At 36.9% G+C, this 14,819-nt stretch overlaps 1 protein-coding gene and 1 long non-coding RNA gene across 3 annotated transcripts in view; one reads left to right on the top strand and one right to left on the bottom strand.

The window, feature by feature from the left end:
• Positions 1–11,284, top strand: part of LOC111772913 (uncharacterized) — a 48,887-nt gene extending 37,603 nt beyond the window's left edge. Inside the window, exons 3-4 of the long non-coding RNA XR_011437140.1 lie at positions 915–997; positions 10,985–11,284. This is a non-coding gene — a long non-coding RNA (uncharacterized lncRNA). The remainder of the gene's footprint in view (positions 1–914; positions 998–10,984) is intronic.
• GABRA4 (gamma-aminobutyric acid type A receptor subunit alpha4) overlaps positions 1–14,819 on the bottom strand; it is a 64,736-nt gene that overhangs the window by 20,008 nt on the left and 29,909 nt on the right. The window lies entirely within an intron of this gene.

The raw sequence follows: 14,819 nt of genomic DNA, 5'->3' as shown, positions 1-14,819 counted from the left end.
CATAACCAGCCATATCATTTTCCTGCTGTGATCAGCAGTCCCGTTCTCCTGTTCAGGCTGCCTTTGTAGCATTTTATAATATTGATACTTCTTTGAATCTCAACAAAGTGGAAACTTTTAGACTCTAGCCAGCTACATTGCAACCTGAGTTTCCTTCATTTGAGACATTCAATTTCACCAAATTACCTACCAAATGAAATTATATTGAGCATGAGTCACTATTATAAATATTTTGGAGCTATTCACTTGGAGGCTGTTGATGAAAACAAGCTGACTATACCTAAGCAAGGTCACTGAAATCACTGACCAAAGAGAGGCCATGATGAGAACTGCTTGGTGCCCGATCAAGTATTGTGTAGCCCTGTGGCTCATTTCCACTCCCAATATAATCGCTCCCAATATAATAGGCTCTCCCACCTGGGTCTAAATGAATGCTTACTAAATTGTTGATTCACTTCAAAGAAAGAAATGCCACAATATCCCATGGATATGACAGGATGATGGTAAGACTTAAGGCAAAGAGTCTACAAAGCCTCAACACCTAGCACAATGCTTAGCACAAGTTAGATACTCAATAAATATTTGTTGAATGAACAGATAAATGAACATGTATAAGCTGATATCCTGATGTTTATGAAAGACTTACTAAACACCAGTGCATTGAAACTTCCACACAAATGTCTTGAGTAATCATTTGTCCACAAAGCATGAATGAAAAGCTCAGCAGGGCCAAAGAAAATTTGGATCTAATCCATATTCTAAAGCATTGTGGAATTAATAAATGAAAATTTAATGCCATTTTGAGTTCTACTTATGCTGTGGAAGCCTGCTGGTCTGTTGGTTTTAAAATACTTTGCCAGTATACTAAAATCAGAACTCTTTTTCTCATGTTGTTCTTTCCTTTGTTTCCATAGGAAACTGTGACTTCCAGGCATCCAACATGACACAACGTAGATTGCCAAATTGCATGCCACCCTGCAGTTGCCAAGGAGATAATGTATGTCATTCCCACAAATAACATGTTGCTCATGCCTTCATTTCCTTTATCTAGCTTTTTAAGATATTCTTCCCCTGAACCGAATTCAGATAATGTTCACTGTGAACTGATGGAAACATTCCTTTTTTAAAAAATGTGTTTACCCCATTCCCCCAAGGCACTTGATCGCATCACACACACCGTCTGTGGAAAGTCTGAGCATATTTTATGCCGATTTTGGAATGTGTGATTCAGCAGTTTTCAGTGAAAATAAAATGCATCCTGAATTCTGTCTGCTTACATTCTAAGTAAAGGTCCAATTAAATCCACACCTGGCACTAGCATCTTCCAGTGTAAAATGGCCTACGATAAAAGCAGCTGCACTCAGTTGAATTTACATGGGAGGAAAGGAGTAAGTAAGCAAAGGAGGGAAAGATGAAAGATGGATGAACAGATGGAATGAAGGAAGGAAGGGAAGAAGAGGGGGAGGAAAGTAGGGAAACACATTTATGGAGCACCTATCGTATTCCAGATTAAATATCTGCAAAATGAACAAACAGAATTAGAGAGATTAAGATCTTGGCTGACATTATCCCACTAGCAAAAGGTAGAGTCAGTATTTGAACTCAAGTATGTTTGACTAAGCATGTGTTTTCCAGTTATCTAGTGCTGCATAACAGATCATCCCAAATGATCATGGTTTTAAGCAACAGCAATCATTTTAACATTATCTTCCATGAGTTCGGAGATTGACTGAACTCAGCTAAGCAGCTCTCACTTAGCATCTCTCATGTGGTTTCAGTCAGAGTGGCTGGCACTGGAGTCACGCTGAAGGTGTCCTCTCTCACATGTGTGGCAGTTGATACTTCTGCCCTCAGCCAGAATACCCTACCTATGGTCTCTCCGTGTGGCCTAGGATTCCTTACAGCATGCTGGCTGGGTCCAAGTAAGGGGTCTCAAGAGAGTCAGCCTCAAAGTCATATAACATCACTTCTACTGTGGTCACAAGCCCACCCAGATTCAGGGTGAGGAAGCACCGACTCCACTTCACATTGTACGAAATGCAGGTGGGATGGCCAGTGGGGGAGGGGTCTTATTGCAGCCATCTTGAAAAATGTTTTCTGTCACAATATATTTTTTGTAACATCCAATAATATCTCAAACAGCCCGAGATCCAGCTTCACAGGCTCTCTATCTTTGGTAGAGTAATTGGGGAGGGAATAGTTAAAATGATCAGTCTAAAAAGAGGAATGCAGCAGTTTTTAATGGAAGCGTGATGAATTGTCAAAAAACTGAACACCGAAATTAAACTTTGGAATGAGTTTCTGATTAAATTTTTTGTGCGCTTCACAGAATCTCTTTTTACTCATGCATTGTCAATTTTCAAAGCATCCAGATATCATAATAACTAACTTTGCACTAAAACTATATTTTTAGCATATTCATATATAAGTTAGCACTAAATAATTTTACCAAAAAGTGCTTTTACCTAATTTAGCTTTTTGGCTCTTTTGCTACTGGGATAAATGGGAGTTTCCCACACGAATCACAGGTATACCTGCTCGGTATGGAGCATGCATATGTGGAAATAGTAGCACCAAATGAATGGCTGTTACAAGAGGAAACATGGCCCACTTGGAGTTATGTTCTTGTCATCATACTCTATCACTTACCATCAATATATTAGGAGGCTTTTGGCTGGTGTCTATTTTCTCAGCACTCTAAAATTGTTCTAACTGAATCTAGCTAGGCATAGACCGTGAACCCATCCAGCTGATCTGCAACAGCCATAAGAGCTCCACTGAACATCCAATTTGTACTTTAACCACTAAAATAATCACATTTGTTTATCCTCTGGAAATCTATAGATCTATCATCATAAATAAAGAGAATCTCAGCCAGAAAATAGGATATTAATGACATGAAGAAAGAACACCATGGAGTAAACACAATAATCAGATTGTGGAGAGCATTCTAACTGAGAAAGAACATTATGATGAGCTGGTGAAAAAGCAACAGCAAATCCCATCTCATTGCTTGCCTTGCTGAGACTATATGATTGTGCTCGCTCTACTGTGTTGGCAGATTGGTCTGGAATAAACATATATAACGTTCACATTCACTGTAGCTATTTCTGAGATGAACAGCTCTATAATGAATCAGGCTATACTACACAGTGCTAAATCAGGTCCACCAAGCAGAGAACCCAAATCCCAACAATAGCAGTGTTCTATCCAGAAATTAACAATTAGATTTGTACCTCTTCTTTCCCAATCCAAGCCTGGCATCTATTCTCCTTCAGGCCAACGCATATGATGAAAGTTTAGGATATCCTCAATTAGGGCTTCATAACCACACACAAAAAACTCTAAAGTTTGAAGCACTTAGGTAACACACGAGGCAGATCCCAGCAAGTGATATGGAAGAAAGGACACCTTACTCAGTATTTCTTTTCTCACTTTCATACTGCTGATATCACCCTATATGTTTCAGCTCCAAGTTTTACGTCTTCTTGTATCTTGTTTTTTTCTTTTTCCCCACAAAGAGGAAGACAGTGTAATGACAAAATCCCTGAGAGTAAAGCAACACTATCTATCTGTCTTACATTGTAGAACAGTTGGCCTGTACCTTGTACAAACATTGCAGTGCGGAACCTTTTTACTGCTCTGTTTTCTTTAATTTTGTCTGTCTTAGAACTTAGAAACTGCATAATTCTATGATTTCTGATACTGTGAGTAGCTAGTTGCACTTAATGGCTACCAAATGACTGCATAGTAATCAGGAAGTTAAGCACAGCCAATAATTAACTTAAATTGTCTCATGAGATTCTAAAATCCCCTATTCATTGTAATTTTAATGTTTAACCCATTATAGCATGCCTATCAGAGTCATATATATCTGCATTGCTTTTTGAAATATTTAACTTCAATACTCAGGTAAATTTTCACTGCCAGAAAACTGCTTACACCTTTGCTCCATTATTAGGAGGACTTCTCTTTAGTCTGTCGGCCAAGCCAGGACATTTTAGTCCAGAACAAAGGCCATAAGGACAACAGGCATAAACTTGGGCACTTGCAGACTAAGAAGGACGAGGTCAACCTATTCATTATACATCAATTGAAACAAATAATAAAAATTTCCAATTTGCTAGGAATTTGAACATCACATAGAAAAAATATGCATGTTTCATTCAAAAAACCATGTTTAAATCTTTCCATATTCTATCTCAATGATGCTTCAATATACTTCTTTAAAGTATTTTTAATAACAAATTTGATGAAATCAATTTGGCTATGGTACAAAGGATATAACCCATTGTAAATGTGCACAAATGAATGATTTCCAGAATTTTGAAAGATGAGTATACTTCATAAAGAAATACTGTGGGAAAATAAGTATAAGAGAAAAATGACTTAAAAATGGAGAGCTAGTAATGGAGAGATTCATTTCTTTTAATTAACAAAAAACAAACAGGATTCACCACATAAAATCTCACTCTATTTTTATGAATTGCTGAGGGATACTAATACAACTTTCTGTCAACAGATCAAGTCCCCATTGACCATAATCTATTTCAGTCCCAAAGTGTATTTTTGTTCTGAGGATAATAGGTAACCTCCTTGCTGCCATTTTTAGATCAGCCCATTGGCAAACATTAAGCAGAAAGCGTGTTAACATTTTTGAAGCTCAGCGATGGCTTTAGCAAAGTGGGTTTCTTGCTTGCAGAAGCAGTAATAGTGAGCTGGGCACAGGGGAGAATGCCTGAGGAAGCTCTACATCTGTATAAGCCTCAATGCTTCAGGTCAAAATAAAATAAACAACGGGGCTGGCCTGGTGGCATAGTGGTTATATACATGTATTCTGCTTTGGTTGCCCAGGGTTTGCTGGTTTGGATCCCAGGTGCGGACCTACACACTGCTCAGCAAGCTGTGCTGTGGTGGCATCCCACAGACAAAATAGAGGAAGATGGGAATGGATGTTAGCTCCGGGACAATCTTCTTCAAACAAAAAGAGGAAGATTGGAAACAGATGTTAGCTCAGGGCCAATTTTCCTCACCAAAATAAATAAATTGATTAATTAAATAAATAAACTAACAACACAATCCTACTGAGAGCATTAAGACGCCCACAGGGGATGTGCTCCCATCCTGTGCAGGCACACGGAATACAGCTTCAAGGTTTTGACATTCTCAGCTTCAACCAAAATCTCTGACTTGAAAACAAATAAACAAACTAATGAATAAATTAAAAACTACTAATCACTATAATCACTAGGACAATTTCTTACTAATTACCTGTTTGGCTGTCAAAAAGAGGCAGCTGATAAAGGAAATTACAAGTCAGAGCTAGGTCTCATCTTCACTTCAAAAGACCATTTTTTACCTTTTTTAGATCATTTTTAACAAGCAAAAATGGTATTTTCATATGGTTCAATCTAATAAAACCTGTTTCTTTTCAAAACAAATCACAGGTTCATTTCTGCATAGAAGGGCTGGCCAGTGAAGGTCAAGTGCCCAGCCCACACTGTCCACTCATCACTGCTGTCCACATTTTTCAGGGAAGTTATCTACTCTAGGAATTTAACTATCAAGCTACCTTATGCTTGTCCAGCTCTTGCTTACTTTCTGGGGAAGCACCTTTCAAGCTCCACAGAGGCCTCCTTTTCTCACCTTTCAAACAGGATGCCCTTATCAGAGCTTCTGTATTCAAATCAGCTCTCAGAAAGGCATCAATTAGTCCCTTTTCACACAAAACCAGGGACCATTTCCTTGTGTTCTGGGTATATCCCGAACAGTAGAATTGAGCAGGACGCTCACCTCCCATCTTGTAGCCCCTCTACACTTGGAGACAGAGATAACCCAAGCCACAAAACCAAGAGTCAAAGGCAAGCCAATGAAAGGGCGTGGAGGGGGGTTGCTTCACATGGGAGAGTTCCAAAAAACTAAGTGGTTTGGGGTCAAGAAAGGAGTGATACAGATTTCCTTCAGTAATCCCAAAGCTCTCAAAAATTAAAAAAGCAATCCAAGAATAAGTTTATGGGAGTTTTCTCTGTTATTGTTGTCATTTAGGACTTGTCTTTCCCGTTATTATTATTAATAATATTTTGCAGGTATTATATTGCATTCATTCATTTTTTCATTCATTGATTCAGTCAGCAAATCGGATGGGCATTTACTAGGTACCAGGCTCTGTGCTAAGCATTGGTCTTAAAGTTTGTATTCTTCAAAATGTTTGTTTTCAATCTGTCCAATAGACTAATCCCAGATGTTCACAAGTGCTCATGGTTGGTTAGCTAGAGACAATAGCATACTCACTTTGTATATAAAGAGTTGACTTTCTGCTTTTTGGATACAGAGTCCTCCCCACCTTCTGCCAAGTTCTCTGAAAATGTCATCCCTCAAGTGCCAAAGATCTTGCCAAAGAGAGAGTATAGATATGCTAAATGGTGGTGCTCCTCTACCTCCACACCTCCTCCCTTTATCTAATATTTTCACGGTACAAATTTTTACTTTCAAGGGACCCCTTGATATCCACATTAAACTGACTGGCCTTAGAAAAACCTTCCAGGGTGGCAAAAATAGAAAGTGTTCACAGAGAAACTAAACCCACTGTCATCCTCCACCCCAATTCTCTTCTCTGAATCTTCTAAAGACAGCCTTTCCTCTGACTATGGAGTCCACAACTATTTTCAAATAGCCAAATAAAACACAAGTAAAATGAGACAAAAACTTTGTTTTAGCCAATCTTCCCTCTAAAGAGAGAGATAGTTTGAGAGAGAAGAAAAATTCAGTGGACCACATTGTCGGGGAGTCATGACACTGGAGAGAATAGAGAAATCCCCATGCTAGTCATCTATATGAAAATATTAGAGTTATAAAAATTGAAGTCAAAGTTCAAGAGAGAAAAACTGAGAGAGAAAGAGTAGAATCCTACAGAATAACTAAGTAAGAGGAATGTGAAAATTCAGGATCACTAACAAGGGCAGCAGAAAAGACTTCGAGAAACAATACGAGGTATTATTCAAGCAAAGAAACTAGGAAGGGTAAGAATCATGAGGGATCTGAAATACTAGAAAATATTTAGAAAAACACATCATGCCACATAACCTGATTGTAAGGATCCTCTCCTTAAATTGACCAAAATACATAATTATCTTCTACCGAAGATTTTTTATGCATAATTTCTCTAATCTATTTAAGTGAAATGAAATAAGTAATATCTGAACTGAGGATTCTTGAAACTTCTAAATCATCTGAGGTAAGTGAAAAGCTAGAGATTTAGCGATGTATATCATGTTGTGGGAAATTAGTCCTCAAAATAGCAAAAGGGAAATTGGCAGCTTAGCCAAATAAACCAGAAGGAATGAATAATCTTACTCAGTAGTTTAGGGAAGAGAACTTACTGGAAAATGTAGCTAAACATTGAGGGAATTTGTTTCAAGCAGCTGTATATTTTTGAAGCCGAATTTTTTTTAAACTCTAACAAGAAGTGCTGGCCCACTCACATTGCTAACATAGATGAAAAAATCACCAAATTAATAAAAATTTGAAACATCATTTTAAAAACCTTTTAATAAAATTTCACCTGTGAAAATATGTATGTGGTTCCTTCATATATTGCTATCCCTGGCAACTGAGCCTGTATCTCAGTCGTATGAGGAAGGAAATCAATCACTAAGTATTTCTTGAGCACTTGCTAGGTTCTGAGCAAATTTGTGCCAGATGTGCTGGAAAGTAATAGAGTAAATGGAGAAGTAATAAAAATTCCAATACAATACAGTAATAGCTGATTAATTATACAATTCTAGAATGATCCTTAAGCTAGTCTGTAAGTATCACAAACCAAACTAATGATACTTACAGTAATGAACTGGTTCACTTCTTTGCTGCTGACCGTCAGTAAAATACACCTCAACACCAGGCTGAGTTCTCCCACCAGCCCCTCCCGAAGTTCAGCACGTTGCTTTACAACAGTCCTTGGTCCCTACAGAACATCTGTTCCCCTTGATTATTTACATCACTGTACCTTGTCACTTACCATAGTCTAATTTCATTTAGGGCCAAAACCACCTCTTGAACTTTTTAAAAATTTTCCCCATAACCTTTAAAACTGAATTCTTCTGAATGTATGCTGTAAGTAAATATTGTTAATTGAATATATTAATGCCTGTAAGATAAGTTATTTCAAACCAAAAGTAATAGTAATACTTTTGAATGCTTAAAATATCAAAAAATTGGGAAAACTATGGGTTAGTCTACAGTTTGTCGAAATGACTGTGCTAAACCACCTGGCGATTTTTAGCCTTGACAAAACCCACATATATTTTATGCAAAATTGGAGATTTGGAGACTGTGACTAATCTTCTATGACTTTGGCTTCTATGTAAACTAAACTACTAGCTAAGGGATAGGACTGCTTTATAAATGGGGTAGAGTTTCAGAGTATGGCTTACGCTTTCAACAATGTGAACATTAAGACAACCTTGAGAAAAACTGGGAACAGGGTGAGGCGTGAGTATGTGGCGGTAGGCACAGAAGAAGGTCAACACTGGTGGTAGTAGGCTGTAACTGAGGGGCAGCAATCTCTAGCGGTTGTAAACCTAGACTCTGGAGCCTGACTACCTGGGTTTAAATCTAGGCTCAGTTACTTCACAGCTGTATGATTTTGGACAAATCACGTAGGCCTCGGGGTCTCCATTTCCCCACCTGTAAAATAGGATGAAGATAGGCCAGGATTGCTATGACAATTATATGAGTTAATATATGTAAAATGCTTCAAATACTCTCTGGTACATAGTGACACAGTACCAGTTGATGCTGTAACTGCTGTTGGAACTGTATGGATTTTTGCTGTATAGGTGCACATAAAATAACCTGAATATTTAATTTGATCTGATTAGGTGAGCCCAAAAAGAACCAACGTCCCTCTAATCAGTTTTTACTAAAGCAAGCGCAGGCTAAAGAGCACAAAGCAAGCTGGCATTAGTGATAGAGAGTGAGTGAGTTTGTAGGAACACACATTTTTAAATTAGAAGGGAATTGGATATAATCTTGTCTAACTGCATCATCTAACAGATAGAGAAATGCAAACCCAAATATTGGATTGTATGATAAAAACTACACTGGAGAACTGAGAGTAAAGATGAAAATCCCTTCGTGCCTAGCTGTTTTCTCAAGGGTGAGAGGCAGCACCATGGAACTGAAAGTGTCCGAAACATTTCACCCAGGCTCATTTTCCTCAACCATAAAATTACGTGGATAACAACACAGCCGCTTATCCCAGGACTCATTGTGGACATTACAGATAACATATGTAAAGCAACTAGCACTATATATATATGGCACATCACAGACACTCAATAAATGATGATGATGATGATGGTGATATGCTACCTCTCCAAATTCTATGTACTAAATAGATAGACTTCATGCCTTCTTCCTTTGCTATGATATTTGTAAACAGAGAATACATGCAAATAAAAGAACAAATTTACTGTTAATCTATATCTGTACCACACACACACCTCACACTACATTACACGAGGTTTGTAAGATGCCCCACTCCCTCCTTGAACCATAGCTAATGTAAGTAGCCTTCTTAATGAGGCATTAAAATTATGACGTTTCCCCTTCTGGAAGAGGACAGAGCCTAAATTTTCAATTATGAAGCTAATGTTGGCATTTTCTTCCCATGTGATGTTATTATCAATAATTACCAAAATATGCACAATATTGTTTCAATAAACTACTAAAATTGATTGTTTCTCCTCCCTTTGTCATTTTGAATGATATCCTTTAACTTGTCACTTTTTGCTTTTCAAGGAAATAATTTGAAGTCTCAGTTTAACTTTCTCTGATACAATTTATCACGATTCCCTCTACCTCTCCTTGACAGCATTTTGCACATTTCTCATTATTTAATTATTTGAAATTAATCATTGAGTGTCTGTCCTTTCCACTACCCTCATATCTATGAAGGGAGTGAGCACAGTATTCCTAGAATACTGATACTTAATAAGTGTCCCATAAATATATCCATAAATATAACAAGTTCCCAGTATATAATCGGATATGTGGATCGGCATTGCATCAGACAGGTGTAAGGCAGCAATGAAGATTTGACACTGAGTTTGCACTATGATAAGCCTGATTGGATTATTCTAATCAAGACTCAGACCACACTTCCAGATACCAAATATAGTCACTCACAAGATTAATAGCCTGTCTCCTTCACTAGACTAAGTTCCTAGGTTTTGTCTTTGAGTCCTCAATGCCTTGCATGGTGACTGGTGCATATTAGTTGCCTGGTAAACACTTGTTAAATGACTAGAATTGCTCTCACGGGTTAGCAACCTGTAAATTTCTCAGGAACCTGCACAAGACACACAATAAATCTAACAGATGAAAAATATGGCTGAAGATGAAACATAATTCAGATATTCTTGACATTTAAATCATACAGTTTAATAATTGTGCAATTAAACAATTACTCATTGCCTAAAGAGCACTACTAACTAAAGAACATTCTGAACTGAAAAAAGGTATGGGTTCGGGGAGGTATGACTTATATAAGATTTAAAGAATGTCATTAAACTACTGTCACAGACACACCTAAATGTCAAGTGAACTGACAGTACTGCTTCATGTCCTTTTTCAAACTGCCAAGGAAAGGGATTTTAAACTAAGTTAAGAAATGAAAGAAATAAGGACAAGTGGAAAAATAAAAGGTTTTTTTGCATTTTAGCTTCAACTATTTAAAGAACATCATTTCTAAGAGGAATTTGGAGAATGATTGAAACGAAAATCTGAAACTGACCTAGTTTGTACACCCTATTGGAATGGAATGAAGCTTGCATATTACCAAGGCCTGGGGAATCATTGTGTTTAACATTGATGTCATTCACAGCCACTGATATGACTAAAATGACCAAAGGACAACAAACTATACTTTCCTTATAATGCATAGCTGCACTTGTAGATTTTTTGCTTTGCTCTCTTTGTTTTCAAGACCTCATCAGTTCTCTGTTGCTGCCCACTCTCAAAGTCCAACTGCTGACAACTGTGCCTCAGAATGCTAAGAATGAGTTCTCTGCTGCTCTAGATGCTCACAGTGACCTGGCTCTAACTCACTGCTTAACATCTGCCTGATGTTCACATTTGCTCTGGTGAGAAAGAATTTTACATAAAAGACAAATGTTTTTTGAAATTGGTGATAAATAATTGATTTTTAGAGGCGATACATTTCTTATTGTCCTGTTCCTATAGTTGGCTCATCATAATCCACCAATAAACAATTCTAACTATTAAACCCTGTGCTATGTGCTATCTGGGAAAATAGAATGAAGCCATCATCAATTTTATTAAGGAGCTTACCATCTAGCTAGGTAAATATAGCAGTCACATATGAAACAGTTTATGGTAAATACTTCAGGATATTATCAATGATAAATTCTGCAATGTGTACTTTAAATGTTGGTGGTGCTTAAAGAAATAAAGGATAATAATAATCACAGTTATTATTTACTGGGCACTAAGCACTGTACTGTGTACTTCACATGCATGATGTAATTTAATCCTCACTATAAGCCTTTCCAGTATGTTCTACTATTGCCCTCAATTTGTAGATGTGGATACTTGTGACCATATCTTTGAGATCCTTGAGATCAGTCAGAATGAGCCAAATATGGAAAATAAGGCTAGGAGCTTGACTTTGAAGAATGGGCTGTAAAAAGGGAGATTCTCATGAGTACACTTGAATTATTGAATCCAAGGTGTATCTTGAATTACTTATACATTTTTTATATTATCTTTTTTCTTAAAGACTCTAAGCTGAGCAAATAGCTCTTTAATTTTACAAATATCCCTGTAAGAATCAACGAACACTTTAAAATTGAAAAGTCCATGAAGAACTGTCACAGTGAAATGGAAACAGACAACAGAATTAGGTAGATGGGAGAGAAAAGGTATGCAGTGAAGTATGCACTTGTACTTTGAAAAAAGAAAGTCATCATTATTGTGGGATAGGGGAAAATGTTCTGCTATGGAAATTTCCACCTAACTAAACTTGAACTAATTAACTTCTTTATTAAACGTGCTTCATTGCTCTTCCCTATCCTAGTGAATGATGCCGCTATCATTCATCTCCTCCTCTGTTTCCCTCATCCAACATTTCTAATCAGTCATTAAGACCTGAGGCTTAAAAATATAGGGTTTACTGGTCCGGCACTGCCACTTACCAGATAGACGACCTTCAGCAGATTACTTGATCTTTAACTATCAATTTCCTCACTGATAAAACATGGATAATAACAGGACATATTTTATACATTGTTAGAATTAAATTATATATAAATGTCCGTAGAAGTTCTTCTTACTGGCACATAAAGAGCATTCAGAGTATTTTGCTATTGTTTTCTATTCATAAAAAACCTCTGCATTGGGCTGATTATAAAATAATATTTTATATATCTATATATATTTTAATGGCTACCTTTATAGACACATAATAAATTAAATACTATAAAATAGAGTTTAAGAGAACAAACATTGCACTCAGACATAGCTGAATTAATTTAAATATTGTGTTTACCATTTTCTAGCTGTATTAGCCTGAATTAGCACTTAACAACTGCAAGCCTCAGTTTCTTCATCTGAAAAATAGTTATTGTGAGCTTGAAATTAAGTAATATATGTAAAGCATATCACATAGTACCTGACACAATTTAAGAGTTCAAGAGTCATTATATAATTGGATTTTTTTCACAAGGTGCAATGAGCATACATTCCAACCAAACAAGGACTATAGCCTCTATTTTCAAGTGACTTTTTTAAAAACACGATTTTTTAAAGAAACAGTCTCTTTTTATTTTATAGTTATTTTCCAAATCATCTTATTAATCCAAATCCCTTGCATCAGTGAGAGAGTAGGTACTCTAAGAAGTAGAAAGGGTATGGAAGGATAGAACCACAAAATTGGAGCCCAATTCAAATACTGGAAGGACAATGTCAAAGGCAGAATCAAGGTAGTTTTGAGGTAGAAACAAAACAGCTGCTTTGCCTCCTGAGATGCCCAAAGACATGCTGAAGCTGCCCATAACTGCTCTTAGATTCTCCAACCGACCTTTTCTCCTTGCTTCATAAATATTCCATAAATCATAAGCCTTGCAATTCCCAAAGAACAGAAATGTCACCATAAACCTCTGCCAGGCCATTAACAGTCCATAGGTCACATATAGTGACAACAAAACAAACCACTAGTGAGCTTACCGAAAGGACTATCGAGTTACCAAATGTCATGTAGACTCTGAAGGCAATTCCAAACACAGTTTAAACACAGCAATATCATTCAAATAAATAAACAGCCATACAAGTTGAAACACATATTAGAATAAGCAAAATTCAGCTGTCTGGTTAGAATCTCTACTGGAACTCCAAACCTTATAAGATTCTTAGAATATTTCTTTCCAGTAACATGTTTTAAAACTTTGCTCCTAACACACTCTTTCCCCTTATTGATTGCTTTCTCCTTATGTATCTTTTTCTTTCTGTCTCTCTCTTTCTCCCTCAATTTTCATGTGTTCTCAACCTTCAAAGTTGAACCTGACCCTGAAGCCATTCAATGACACAACTGACACTCCAAAGCCAGCTGCGCTCTGGCAGCAATCTAGAGTCAGGAGGATGGGCGGGCCAACTCATTCATCACTGTCTTTAGAACACAGATATTCGTCAACTAAACTGCTGTGGAGATCCAAATTATCACACATATATAGTTACACATTGTAGAGGACACAAAGCATATGATCCATATTTTGACTAGATTTATTATAAAGTCCTTCCTAACTCTATGCCCTTCACAAATTTCATCTTCTTGAGCTTGGTTTTGCCATTAGCACACAGCATGTGGTCCATGCTGCCAAGAGGAGTTTCTGAATCAGAGTGGACTTAACCAATTGGATGTGCTCAACCAAGCATCTACCAGCAATGGCAATTGCTATAGTCAAGAGATATGTTTCAAGGAGCAAATAGATGATTATTGGTTTTCTTTTCACCTTTTGAAATTCTGAAGAATACTTGTATTCTGGTTAAGGGGTACTTTCAAGTATTTACAATATTGTAATACTAGCACAAGGAGTCTCATCATTTTGCAAAAATAAAAAGAGAATACCATTAACTCATTATAAACAGAAAAAGTCATATATACAAAATATGTCTCTAAATCCAGAATCTTTGGACTTGAGCAAACCTGGGGTTGGGGGAGTTAATAGCAACATGAAAGAGTCAATATATTTTACAATTTCAACATTATTAGAAAATCATAAGTTGAAACATGTTGTTTTAAAAGTTAAAGTTAACCATTAGTGAAATAAAAATGTGATATAGTTTCCAAAGTACATGAAAAAAGAACAAAGAAGGAAAATTTAGCAATAAAGATATATTACAAAAGTTAATATTAAGAAAGAATATAGGGGCCAGCTCCATGGCATAGTGGTGAAGTGCGGTGCACTCTGCTTCAGCAGCCTGAGTTCAGATCCCGGGTGTGGACCTACATGCTGCTCGTCAAGCCATGCCATGGCGGTGACCCACTTACAAAACAGAGGAAGATTGGCACAGATGTTAGCTCCAGGCTAATCCTCCTCAAGCCAAAAATAAGGGGGAAGATTGGCAACAGGTGTTAGCTCAGAGCAAATCTTCTTCACCAAAAACAAAAAGAAAGAAGGAATATGAAAAATATTAAAATCAGGCCAAATAGAATTCAAGGGAAAGGTAGGAGATGGGACAAAAAATAAAAGGCTATTTTATGATTAAATGCATAGACTGATATTGAAACAGAGCAGTTATGACTC

The sequence above is a fragment of the Equus caballus genome, chromosome 3, assembly GCF_041296265.1.
Source record: "Equus caballus isolate H_3958 breed thoroughbred chromosome 3, TB-T2T, whole genome shotgun sequence".
NCBI lineage: Eukaryota > Metazoa > Chordata > Mammalia > Perissodactyla > Equidae > Equus > Equus caballus.
Note: the sequence above shows the minus strand (reverse complement) of the source record. Positions and strands in the feature narration are given on the sequence as shown.